Here is a 12,494-nt window from a genome sequence, read left to right as displayed (position 1 = left end):
TGATCCGAGGAGTTCAGTTGCGACGTGGAGGCCCTGGCACTCACTTTAAAACATACTTTTCATTTTAGACACCCAAATGACGTTTCCTGCTACCACACCCAGAGCTCTCCATGCCAAACTTTTTACCTTGGTCAGCTTGATAATTTTGCTACAACTATGGAGGCAGCCTGGTGTAGGCTTGGTAAGTACAGCCTGGTATATGTAGCATTTGTAACTACAGCCGGATGTAGCAAGTGTCGGTAAGTACAGCCCGGGCTCTGTTCAGACTCCTTTTGCTTTGTTCTCTGTTTCCCCTTGTTTAGGGTCCCATGGGACACTTAGCATCATGGCTTTGACACTCCTTTTGGTCACATAATTTCCTCAAACTTTCTCTGCTTTTGATGAACTGGAGATGTTCTGGTGAGATGTGTTTTGAATGTTTCTCAACTCTGACTGGTGTGACCTCCTTGAACCCTAGATTTGGGAAACAAAAAGGCAAAGTGTCATCATCTCTACATTGTGTCCAGGCTGGGCCAGCAGTGTTTACCTGTGTCTGTGCTCTGACGTTAGTTTCCTCTTGTGCTATTTGGAAGGAAGTCAGCACGAGCAGTCTGCTCTGAAGGTGTAGGAACTTCTGGTTCACCCCTGTTGAGCATGGAGTAGCTACATCAATCGTTTGAGATCCTTTCTACACAGAACATACTTTTAAAAAGACTAACTGTGCTATCACAAAGTTTGATTCAAATGCTACAAAGATTTCTCAGCATGAATGATATGCAAACTTATCACCATGGATACCACTTACGCTGCCTGGTCCTCACTCACCGAGGTCCCTATAAGCATAGTCCCACATCATTTGTGTTTGCTCACAAGCTGTTGATTAGGCCTCAGGCTTGGTATGTTCTGTCAGGATTTCCTTCTGGGCTCAAGCTCACCCCACTTGCCCCCTACCTCACTCTACTCACAATGACCTAAATTCTATTTCTTTAAAACATTGAGTACATTCTCCTCTAACTTCCTCCTGGTTTTTTGTTTGTTTGTTTTTTTCAAGGCTAGTTTTTTGTACTTGAGGAGGTGCCTAACCGAATAGGCCGGACTCCAGTTCACTCTGTTCATGTTGCTTTTGACAACTTCAGCTCCATACTGTGCCTCTCTATCCATTTAGAGTGTTTAATACTCTGAGAATTTTCTGCCCAAGCCGTGCCAGCTATTCTAAGCTATGCACTCAGAACTCTACCAGACACCACCATAGGGAGACAGATGCTGGGAGAGGACAGAACATTTCGGGCAGTCCACCATCTTGAATCAGAGAAGTGGAGGGAAGGTGAAAACTGATGCTTAGCTGACACTCCAGCAAAGAAAAGCAACATGAAATGCACATATTAAAGAAACATGTCACATGACACTGTCACCCCAGCACTCGGCTTTCAGTGGATGGAACCCTAACGAGGCTGTGAGCCTTCTGATCATCACCTTACAGTATTACCTTTTAAATACAAAGCAGGATTCTCCAACTAAAGACTGCATTAATACATCCCATAGCCTTGGAACAAGCCAGGCTGGGAGCGAGCTAATGATACCTTTACTTCCTTCCTCGTTATTCACAGGAGAAAAGCTTTCAGCGACCCGAACGAACATTTCCGCCTTGGACCACCACTGACCTTACCAGGGCTCACTCTTCTCTTTCAAGGATATAGCTAGAGGGGATGGAGAGATGGTTGAGAGGATCCAAGTTGGATTCCCTACACCAACAAAGCAGCTTAAAAGCATCTGTAACTGGAATTCTGGGGGATCTTCTGGCTTCTACTGACAATGCATGCATGTGACAGTCATATCCACACATAAAACATCCACACATATAAAGTTTAAAAATTTCAAGGATGTATCTGGATACATGTATAATAAACACAGACAGGACTATACACACATATGTAAGATATGCAGATTATTTTGTCGGCTGAAAGGGCAAGGAGAAGAGAGCTTGCACCTTGCTTCTCACATGGCCACAGAGATTCCTGTGACTTGCTCTCATTTTCACACAGCAGCTGTGTGTTTGGCTCAGGGGAGTCCTGCTGTGCTCTCTCCATTGGTCACTGTTCTCTAGAGCTCCGCCCAGCTAGCTGATGGGAGGCGGGGCTCCAGGCCACACCCATAGCATTTTCACAGCCATCATTCAGCACCTCCTTCCCTCACCTCTGAAGTACAACATAAATCATGGATTCTGTGTGTAGAGCTGAGGCTTTCTCCCCAGAAATCCAATCATCTTGACAGCCCACCCCCCATTGTCTGTTTAAAAGTCTTGTGTGTGTGATATGCATGTATGTTTATGTGTATGATATGTGTGTGACACTATACATGTATAATATGTATTATATATGTGGTATGTGTGTGTATGTGTGATGTGCATGGATATGATAGTTCACATGTATGTATATGACAAATACACTTATCACTCAGAGGAATACCATACACATGTACACACACATATATTTATATACATATATATCTTATACAGGCATATATCACATGTATATAAGTGTATTTGTTGTGTAATATGTATGTATATATGCTGTATATGTTTATGTGTATGATGCTCATGTGTGATATGTATGTAATATGTATGTGCATGCATGGGTTGTGTACAATAGAGGTGTGTGTGTGTGTGATATGTATATATGGGCACATGCATATGGCAGTGTGTGTAGAGGTCAAAGGACAGCTTCTGATGTTAGTCCTCACCTTCTACCTTGTTTGAGATGGTGTCTCTGGTTCACCACTATGTCTGTCCGGCTCACTGGTCCACTCTCTTCTGGTGCTTTCTCTGCTTCTATCCCCTACCTTGCTGTAAGAGCAGGAGGATTACAGAGGTGCTCTATCTGGCTTGCTTTAATGGTCTCTGGGAATTTGAACTCAGGTCCTTGCGCTACGCAGCATTTATCCACTGGGTTCTCTATCTCCTGAGCCAAGGAGACTGTAGTTTTATATTACCACCTGAAGAGGAAGGGTCTTCTGTTATTGTTTGTAATTATTTCATTTCTTCATGACATATTTTTTACTCCTCTGTTTCTGTTATTTATTTTATTGCTGCTATGATTCACCCTGCATAACTATTTACAACTTTACTGCTTCAAGGGTCCAGGCCCACATGTTTGCCATCCCTTGGAAGCTGATTAGAAATGAGGCGCTTGTCTCTCACTCCCGACCTTGTGAATCAGAATCTGCCTTCACCAGCATCTCAGGTGACTCTCGTGCACATCGGAGTCTGGAAAGCATACATCAGTCCTGACCCACACTGAGGAGGGCACCGCAAAACCAGCAGGACTCCTGTGCTGCTCACTGGCTTAATTCTCAATCACTCCCTGTCCTTTGGGTTTGACTATAAAAGTACTGAAAGGTTGGAGGACATCTAAGAGATAGTTAGGGCATGGGGTCACTAGCTTTTTAAGTCTTAGTAACAGGTTTTATAGGTGTGAGTAGGAACTTGAGGGATGGAATTAGTTACCTCAAGAGCAGGTTGTTAAAAAGCAAGGTTATCCATGGCCATTTGGCCTCTTCTGCAAATGTTAACTCCCAGTCTTGCACACATTGCTTCCCCTATCTTGAGACTCTCACCAAAAGCAGAGCACATGCTAACACCATGCTCTTAGACCACAAGAATAGTGGCCTAAATAAGCTTTCTCTTCTCTATAAAGTACCTAGTCTCAGGTATTTTGTCATAGTGACAAAATTGCTTCTGAACCTATGGCTTGTCCTTCGCTATGAGACTTCACTGCTGCTACCTGACATTTGACACTGCTGTCTGAACTTTTGGCCTTTCCTTCTGCTCCTATTCAGGGTGAGGATTCTTCTCCAGCTCTTCTCCTAAGATGAGGAGAGTCCAATGTGAGGAAGCCAAAGAGGTGAAAAGGTAGTAGAAATGACAAACATAAGTAATTTTGAAAGTATCTCCAGAGAATTTTGTTAGAAAACTACAATATTCCTGGAATCCAAAATTAAGGCTCCAGGACTCAGGAACTAGGGATGTTCTGGGTCCCTCCTTGGCAGTAATGAGTGGGCATCCACATCAGTGGCCCACTGTTATCTCCATGCAGTGCTGTGCTTCTCTTTGTAGCATAAGAGAACTTGAGAATGGAGAACTGTGGTTCGGGGGGTTTCCATCATACGAATCCCAAAGGCAAGGCTGCGGGTGAGGCAGGCTCTCCAGTGTGCAAAGTGGTTAGTACCTCTAACACAGAACCTTACACCACAGTGAGGAGAAACGTGCACTGAGCCTTGGGGTGGCTTTTGTTTCAGCATAACACGAACTTTTGGCCTAGGAGGTTATGGTGACAAGCCTAGCATGGGTTCAAAACTGCAACTTATGTCTAGTGTGTTCAACATAGATTTCATCTTTGGGCATTTTGTAAGACTGAATCCAGCTATATACAAAATGCAAATCTACTGATGGCTATGGGAAGGCTTGAAAATCATTTAAATGTCAGTTTATTTCAGGCTTAATGTGGAAGGTGCTGATGTTCTGGATCAAAGATTGCAAATGAGCACAATTCTGGCTCAGATAGTTTCAGTAAGCGACTTTTAAAAAGTCCTGGTTTAATAAAGAAAAAGCATTGCATGTGGGTTGGTTCATAGTTCTACAAAGAAGAATGGCTCATTCTGGTTTTGCTCACGGAATGTTTAACTCAAGGTCTTGATGAATGTGTAGACAGCACAAAAAGTTCTTATTAGAACTCTCCAACAGGCAGGGAGACAACCTAAGGCCCTTTATGTCCTTCCAATGAACTAGACTGCTTGATTAGTGGGTTTGGATGATAATTTTAGAACTCTTCCTAGTAATGGAGATGCCAAGTGTCTGTGGCCAGACTGTTCCAGCTTTCCCGTGAGACTTCTTCCATATAATTAATTACCTACAACTCCTCACACAGCCATTCTTGGCCTCATTTAAACAGTGAGAGTTTACTGCTTTACAAATGGCTGTTGAGGCCATGAAGACTCAGCCTTCTCAAGTCTCAGGGAAATGGTGTTTCTGATGCACAAGGGACCTTAGAAATTGTAAGTATGAGGTTGATGATCACACCCTAATCTAATGCTGGGCATTCCTAGCAGAAAACTCAAAATACTCTGAGCAAGCCAAGGACTCATGAAGCGTTTACTGTTATTGAAGGGTACCTTTTTGTGAATGAGTAGCCAAGGAAAAGGTAACCGTTGGGAATTCAAAGACTTTTCTCTGCTTTCCCCAATGACAACTTCCTTCTCCAGCAGCAATGCCATGGAGTCTGAGTGAAGCGATGGTGAAGGGCTGCGTTTATTTTGAATTTGTGTTAAAAATACTTACTTTTTCTGGGTAAAATTTCTCCCTATGTGTTAGGTGGATGAGGAGAGTGAACACGTCTTATTAATAAGCAAGAAAGACTAGAACGGAATGGAACTGACCAGCCGCGATTATTCAGCAGAAAGAATGGCATGTACCTCTCACCAATTACAAAAACCAGGAAGACATTCTAAAATCAACAAACAGGACCAGAGACATTTAAGGGCCGTTTTTACTTTGCTTATGAAAACAAACAGCCTTGGTTTCTCATATTTAATATGCAAATCTTAAGGGATCCCCTTTATTACCTGAAGTAACTTTGCCAAGAGCTTTAGACAGGTAGACACCAATAATGGTCGTTGCCATGGCTCTATGTGCTGGTCAAGAGCCATACAGCCATGGTCAATAGCCGTACCAGGCTGAAGGTACCAGATCTCTTCACTACATCAAAACAATCAACCATCCTACTGCAGAGTCTGTTTGCATGAAGCCCTTCCGTATTGCCTCCCTCAATTCAGCTTTACCGGACGGTCTTCCAGGAAGACGTGTTGGAGGACAGTGGGACAAAATAAAGCTCAGGCAACATTGTCTCACAGGGACATCTTCCCAAAAACCAACCTTCAAGGAGAATTGTGAGGAGAGAAAACACAGCTACAAGCTGGGAATTACTCACCAGAACCAGTCTGGACTGGGTGAACTAATACCGCCTCCCTTGAGTATTTAACGTGACCTCCAAGCCCAGACACAAGATGCTGTCTAGTCGCTAAAAGCTAGTTAAGAGTTCCTGAGACGGAAGGTTAGACGATTATAGAAGGGAACAGGTTTATCCTGAAAGATGTGTAGCAGAGCTGACAGAAGTGGCGTCAGCTGTCAAGGCCTTCAGTTACTTCTTGAAGCCGGCCCCTCTCACTTTGCCTCCAGGCCTCAGGGAATACAGCTGTCTTCCTGGCCTGGAGGGTGGCCGGGTGGGGTCATGGCTGTGTCAGGCCACCACAGCACTGGCTCTGAGCTGGCAGGAGAGAAGGTACATGGGATGGTTGTGTTTAAATGGAAAAATCTTGTGGAGAAGATGGCACGGCAGCACCCCTGAATGGAATTCTAGCTCCCCAGATAGCTCTGGGTGGGAGCTCTGGCCCCCAGCCTTCATCTGTTTATGGGTTCAGTAACCTGGACTTTAAAAGCAAGATTTCAGCTCAGCTGGCCTTGAAGGAGTCTCTTAAAATGCTATTTATAATACACAACCAGCCTAATCCTATTTCCAAGTGCAGTGTCATACATAACGAGCCATTTGATTTGCAAATTTCCTAAGGCTTCTCATCTGACAGCTTCCTGACAGGTCACCCAGCTGAGAGGGCTGCCTCCCAGGGGAAGGTGGAAAGGAGCAGGATTTTTTGGGTTATTTCCTGCACATGTGTTACAGAAAGAGAATACTCTGGAAGAAAGGGCCTCTTCTGCTCACTTGAATCAGTCCATCTGTCTGACTTTGTCAAGTCCTTCAAGGTTAGAGGATTAAGTGTTGGATAACAAGATTCTATTCTGGTTTGTGTGATCTTGGATCAGTCCCTTCATTGGTGATTGGGCTGGATGGACACCACATGAGCCTCTCCTCCAGGTAGTCCTTCCTGTAGAGACTTCTCTCTACACCATGGCCTCTCTCAAGTCATCAAAGATATGTTCCTAGTTCCACTCTAGGTTCGAATGTCTCCATCAAAACTCATTGTGAGGTTGGGAATAGTAGCTCATGTCTTAAAGTCCAGCACGTGGAAGGCAGATCTCTACGAGTTCAAGGCCAGCCTCTTCTACATAGTAGTACAAGGCCAGCCAAACTTACGGAGTGAGACCCTGACTAGGAAAACACCACCACCACCAAAATCATTGTGCAATAGCAGGTTGGCAGAAGCTGGGGCTCAGGGGTAAGGGCATTTGATTCATAAGCTTGAGGACAGGATTTTTGGTCCTAGAATCCACATGTCAAGTCAGATATTCCCCCTCAATGCTTGAAAACCCAGCTACAAGGCAAAGAAGGAATGGATGGGTTGCTGACTTCCATTGGCCTCAGATTAAAAAAGAGACCCTGCCTCAGAGAAACAGGGGGAGAGTGATGGAGGACATCCGTCTACTCTCCTAGTCTGTATGTACAAGCTACACATGTGTGCAGATACACCCCAATACTAATAATATCCTAAAAGAGAATAGAAACTCAATCCACTCCTAAATTTGGAGGTGAGGCTGTATGGAGGTAACAATGAGGCCATGGAGACTTGGGCACAAGGACGCCCTGTCATTACAGACTGTCCTGTTCCACGGTGAGATTCTACAGAGCCCTTATCAGAAAGAGGAAGCTCACATTTATTGGTCATCGCTTCAATACATTTGCTAATCAGAGATGAAGTGGGTCTCTTTCAGCCATACAAGTCTATGATTCTACGTTCGGTACAATTTGAGAAATTCAGAGAGAAATAAAATGTCAGATATAGCCAGGCCACATGTTCTCACGAATCTTAACCATAAGCAATGACCAAGAAATATGGAGGGTAATTATCTTCATGCTTTGAGACACATCAGAATCCTCTGGAGAATGTGAAACCAACAAAGCAACAAGCCCATCCATGTAGGGTGGGATCACCACTGGTTTAATCTCCAGTTCTCAGGGGCTTCTGTGGGCTGCCAGGCTGAGAAGCACTGGGCGAAATCTTATCTAAAGGAAATATGCTATTGAGTAGTCTTTTAGCCACATGGAAACTCTTAAATAAAACTTTGAACAACTAATACCCATTTACTGTATGTGAGAAGCAACAATCCTCGCTTCACTCTAAGAATATTGAGACTCAGGGCAGGGAAAGTGAAACAGTGTAGTGGTTTTTGTTTTATTTGATTTTTTTTGTTTTGTTTTATTTTTGTTTTATTAGGGTATCAGCCTAGAGAAAAGACAAAAATGACTGGAATGATGATTTCCTGAAAAATACTGGTTATTTTAGAATCCCTTATTGAAAAGAACTTAAAATTGTTTTTTTCTAACAGAAATAAATTGATAAACATCTTCATCCCTCTGCCGTCCATCTCTTTATACATCGTTTCCTCAAAGTGCGGACTGTGCTCTGTAACTTGCTTTTGGACTCTGGCTTGTCGTAGACATCCTTCTGTGTCAATAAAAGCCTTCCTTCACCACAGCTGATGAAACATGAGCCAAACCACGCGTTACACGCCCTTCAGTCTTCTTCCTTACACACCCAAGTAACACACACACTTATTTACACACTTAGGCAAGGCACCGAGTCATTTACACACTCAGTAAGGCACATGATTATTTACACACTTAGGAAGGCACAGAGTCATTTACACACCCAGATAAGGCACACACTTAGGCAAGGCACAGAGTTATTTACACACCCAGGTAAGACATATGGTGCATTTATAGACCTCAGTAAGGCACACGTTATTTACATATCTAGGTAAGGCATAAAAGTTATTTTCATATCTAGGTAAGGCACAAGTTTATTTACACATTTTTAGATACCTAGGTGAGGTACAATGTTATTTACACACCTTGGTAAGGCATATGGTGTATTTATAGACCTAAGTGAGGCACAGGTTATTCACACACCTAGGTAAGGAACAGGTAATTTACAGGGCAGATTTGATTTGAAAACAACATTGTTTCCTTAATATCTCCAACACTCATTTCCTACAAGTGGATTTAATATGGTGTGGTTTATTGGTATCTATTTCTTAGTGTGTATAGTTTTTTGAATATAACCTGAGATCTGAGCACAAAAGATCAAGCTACTTTGGATATTTCATATTCTCTCTCTCTCTCTCTCTCTCTCTCTCTCTCTCTCTCTCTCTCTGTCTATCTCTATCTTTCTCAAAACTAGGTTTCTGTGGCTAAATTAATGTGAATGAGTTTATACTTAGACATAAAATTTTTTGGGAGCTTTAAAAGAGTGCCTTGAGCCCTGCATGTAGGTATATGAAACCAGAGTGCTAAACAGTAAGAATTTGTACCTGTAAAAATTATACAGTCAAACATCTAAAATAAGTGCTATGTAGATGAATTTACTATTTAATTTAAAAGGCAATTAGGAATGGAACACAGCAAAATTGCAAGATAATGTCTGTAAAAAGTAAAAATGAGAATAAAGTATTTTTTAAAAAAATCACTGATGACAAAGTGTGTGTGTGTGTGTATGTGTGTATGAGAGAGAGAGAGAGAGAGAGAGAGAGAGAACCATATGACAAAGCAGATGAACAAACATGCTTGCACCCAGCAAAGGAAACATGCAGCTCAGTGAAGAGGCAGCAGTGAGGATGGCTCTGGATCCTGACAGTCAGTGAGAAAGTCGCACAGAGTGCAGCATGGTGATTCCCAGGGGCTGTTGAGGGAGGGAGGGGAAGCTGGTTAGTGCAAACACAGCCACAGCTAGAGGAAGGTATGTGCTTAGGTGAGCTATGACAGAAGAGCCATTACAGTTCCCAGGACAGCAGGGCTCAAGTACCCAGAGGGAGCAGAAAGGGTTCCAAATAGTTAACCATAATGAAGTGACAAATGGGATGATTGGTAAGATAATAATAATAATGATAATAATGATAGTGATAACAATGATAATAATAATAGTGGCAGATGAGTAAGGTAATAATAATATGACAGATGGAATGCTGGGTAACACAATAATAATAACAACAATAATAATCATGACAGGTGGAATGATGGGTAAGCTAAGACTGATGATTTGATGATTATACAATGCACAATGTGTCAAAACATTACACTGTAACTCATCAGAATTTATAGTAATTATCTGTCAGTTAAAATTGTGCTTTATCTACATGGACTTTTCCTCACCATCTTGGATTCATACCTGGTAGCACTGCTTCTAAGTGAATTTAATTAGATGGAAAAGCATTTTTCTTGTTCTTTTTGTTTATATTATTGCTTTGTTTTAACTAAATTTTTAAAAATATTTATTTATTTATTCATTTATTTATGTTTCTGTGGATGACTTGGCTAGCATGCATGTGAGGGGAAAAGACAGTTTTTTTCTTAAAGAAAAATTAGTTTGTTTATATATTTAGGAATAAGTTGTATTTAATTTTTAAAAGGTATTTCTTTTTTATTGAGATTTTTAATATAATCACATCATTTCTTCCTTCTTTTTCCTCCCTCCAAATTTTTCCATACACCCCCTCCTTGCTCTCCTTCAAATTCATGGCCTCTTTTTCATTAGTCGTTGTTACATACAGGTATGTATATGTATTCGTATACGTATTCACATACGTATTCCTAAATACATCTGCTTAGTCTGCATAATGTCATGTGTATGCGTGTTTTCAGGGCTGGCCATTAGGTATGGGATAACCAATCGGTGTGTTCTTCTCTGGAGAAGGCCCTTTCTTCCAGTCTCAGCATTTCTTAGCTGCCTGTAGTTCTTCATAAGGCCCCGTGGAGTCCTCCCCACCCCACCTGCATCCACCTTAGCGGTCTGTTGGCATCATTCTTGTTCAGCTCATGTTTAGAAGGTCATGTTGGTGAGACGTTATACGTGTAGCTTCTGACTCTTTTAGGAGACACACCATCACAGCAAACTCCCTGATCCTTTGGATTTTATAATCTTCCCACCTACCTCTTCTGAAATACCCCTGACCCTTAGGTGCCAGAGTTGTTTTGTGGATGTTTCCATGGGACTGATTCCCACAACTCTGCATTCAGGTTGGTTGTAGTTTTCTCTATCAGGCTCTGTAGCAAAGAGAAGTTTCCTTGACAAGGGGTGAAGACGACCCTTACCTGTGGTGCGAGGACAAATATTTAGAATGTAGTAAGAGTCATGTTGGTTTAGTAAAGTGGTAGTTGTGGGCTTGCCTCCAAGATCCATGACTCCTTCAGCCCTGGGTAGTTGACTAGGCCTCTAGTTCTAAGCACGGTTTTCCTTCTTCTTAAGAGGAAGTCCAATTAGAGAGTTGTTGGTTACCTCCTAGGTCCGTGTGCCACTGCTGCACTCTCAGGGCCATCTTGCCACGCTTGTTACTGTAGTGGTTCGCAGTCACCATAGCTGGGTAAAAATGCTGGCTGAGTCCTTCCTTTGGAAACTTATATGGCAGCTTCTGGTGCCATGAAAGCTAGCCCAGAGGACAACTTTGGAGAGTCAGTTCTCGCCTAGCCTTGCTTTAGTTTGCCTCGTTCTGCTTTGCTTTGAGATGGGGTCCTACTCTATAACCCAGGCTAACTGGAATTTGAGATCCCCCTGTTTCTGAAGTGCCAGGAGTACAGGCATGAGCTGCCACACGGGGTTTCATCCATTTTTAGTGAAATAAAAGATTAATTTAACCTCATGTCAAGTTATCCGGCCAGTGTTCACAGATGAAAACACTTCAGTGGGATGCTTGGGGGGGGTGTTTATTTAAGTGATTCACAATGGGAAAATAATAAATGCAATTTGTAGATAAAATGAGGCAAAGGGAAAGAAGAGGACAGGTGGTGGGTGCAGAAGGGTGCAGGGTGTAAGAAGTGGAGACAGTGAATGGTCAGCTCGGACGGTGCTTTTGAATGCACTCAAACTACACTGAACAATAGGAAATAAGCAGGGGAGCCTCACGTTGGGGAGTTCTAAGATAGTTCAGGAGAGCATGCAAAAACTTTACATGTACACCTCAGACTGAGGAGCCACGTCCTGCACTGTCTGTCTGTCTGTTTGCTCACCGAATAGAAACTGTTACATCAAGTGAACAGAGTGAGCCCTCAGACAGATATTAGGCCATCAGCATAGGCTTTCTCATGGAGACTTTCACTGCTCTTCTTTCTCACAAAACAATCATTATGCCAAAAATCCAATAGAGACATGCCACTGTCTGAAAACGAGTTTAACTTTCCAGGACTTTGTGGGGAACTACAATTCATTAACGGGAAATCTCTCCGTCATGTAAGTCTGCACAAATACGCCAGTGTCTGGAACGAGGTCTGAGTCGTTCCGAAATGAGGAATGTGGTTTGGGATATGTCATTTGTATGGGTCATTTCACTCTCTTGGACAAAGCCCAGGATTTTTTTCATAATGAGCCTGCCTTTTAATTTTTCTAATTTTAATTTCCATTAAAGAGACAATTTACGGGTAACTCAGAGATTTATGCAGTATAGGGTGGATTTAAGGCAACTGTGGCATGTGGAATGCATACGCAAAAAGGTTAGCGAGAAGCATGGCGGCCATCACGTTTGT

Source organism: Rattus norvegicus, chromosome 4 (genome assembly GCF_036323735.1).
Source record: "Rattus norvegicus strain BN/NHsdMcwi chromosome 4, GRCr8, whole genome shotgun sequence".
In the NCBI taxonomy this organism is placed as follows: Eukaryota; Metazoa; Chordata; class Mammalia; order Rodentia; family Muridae; genus Rattus; species Rattus norvegicus.
The sequence above is the reverse complement of the archived record's forward strand: the minus strand, read 5'-3'. Positions refer to the sequence as shown.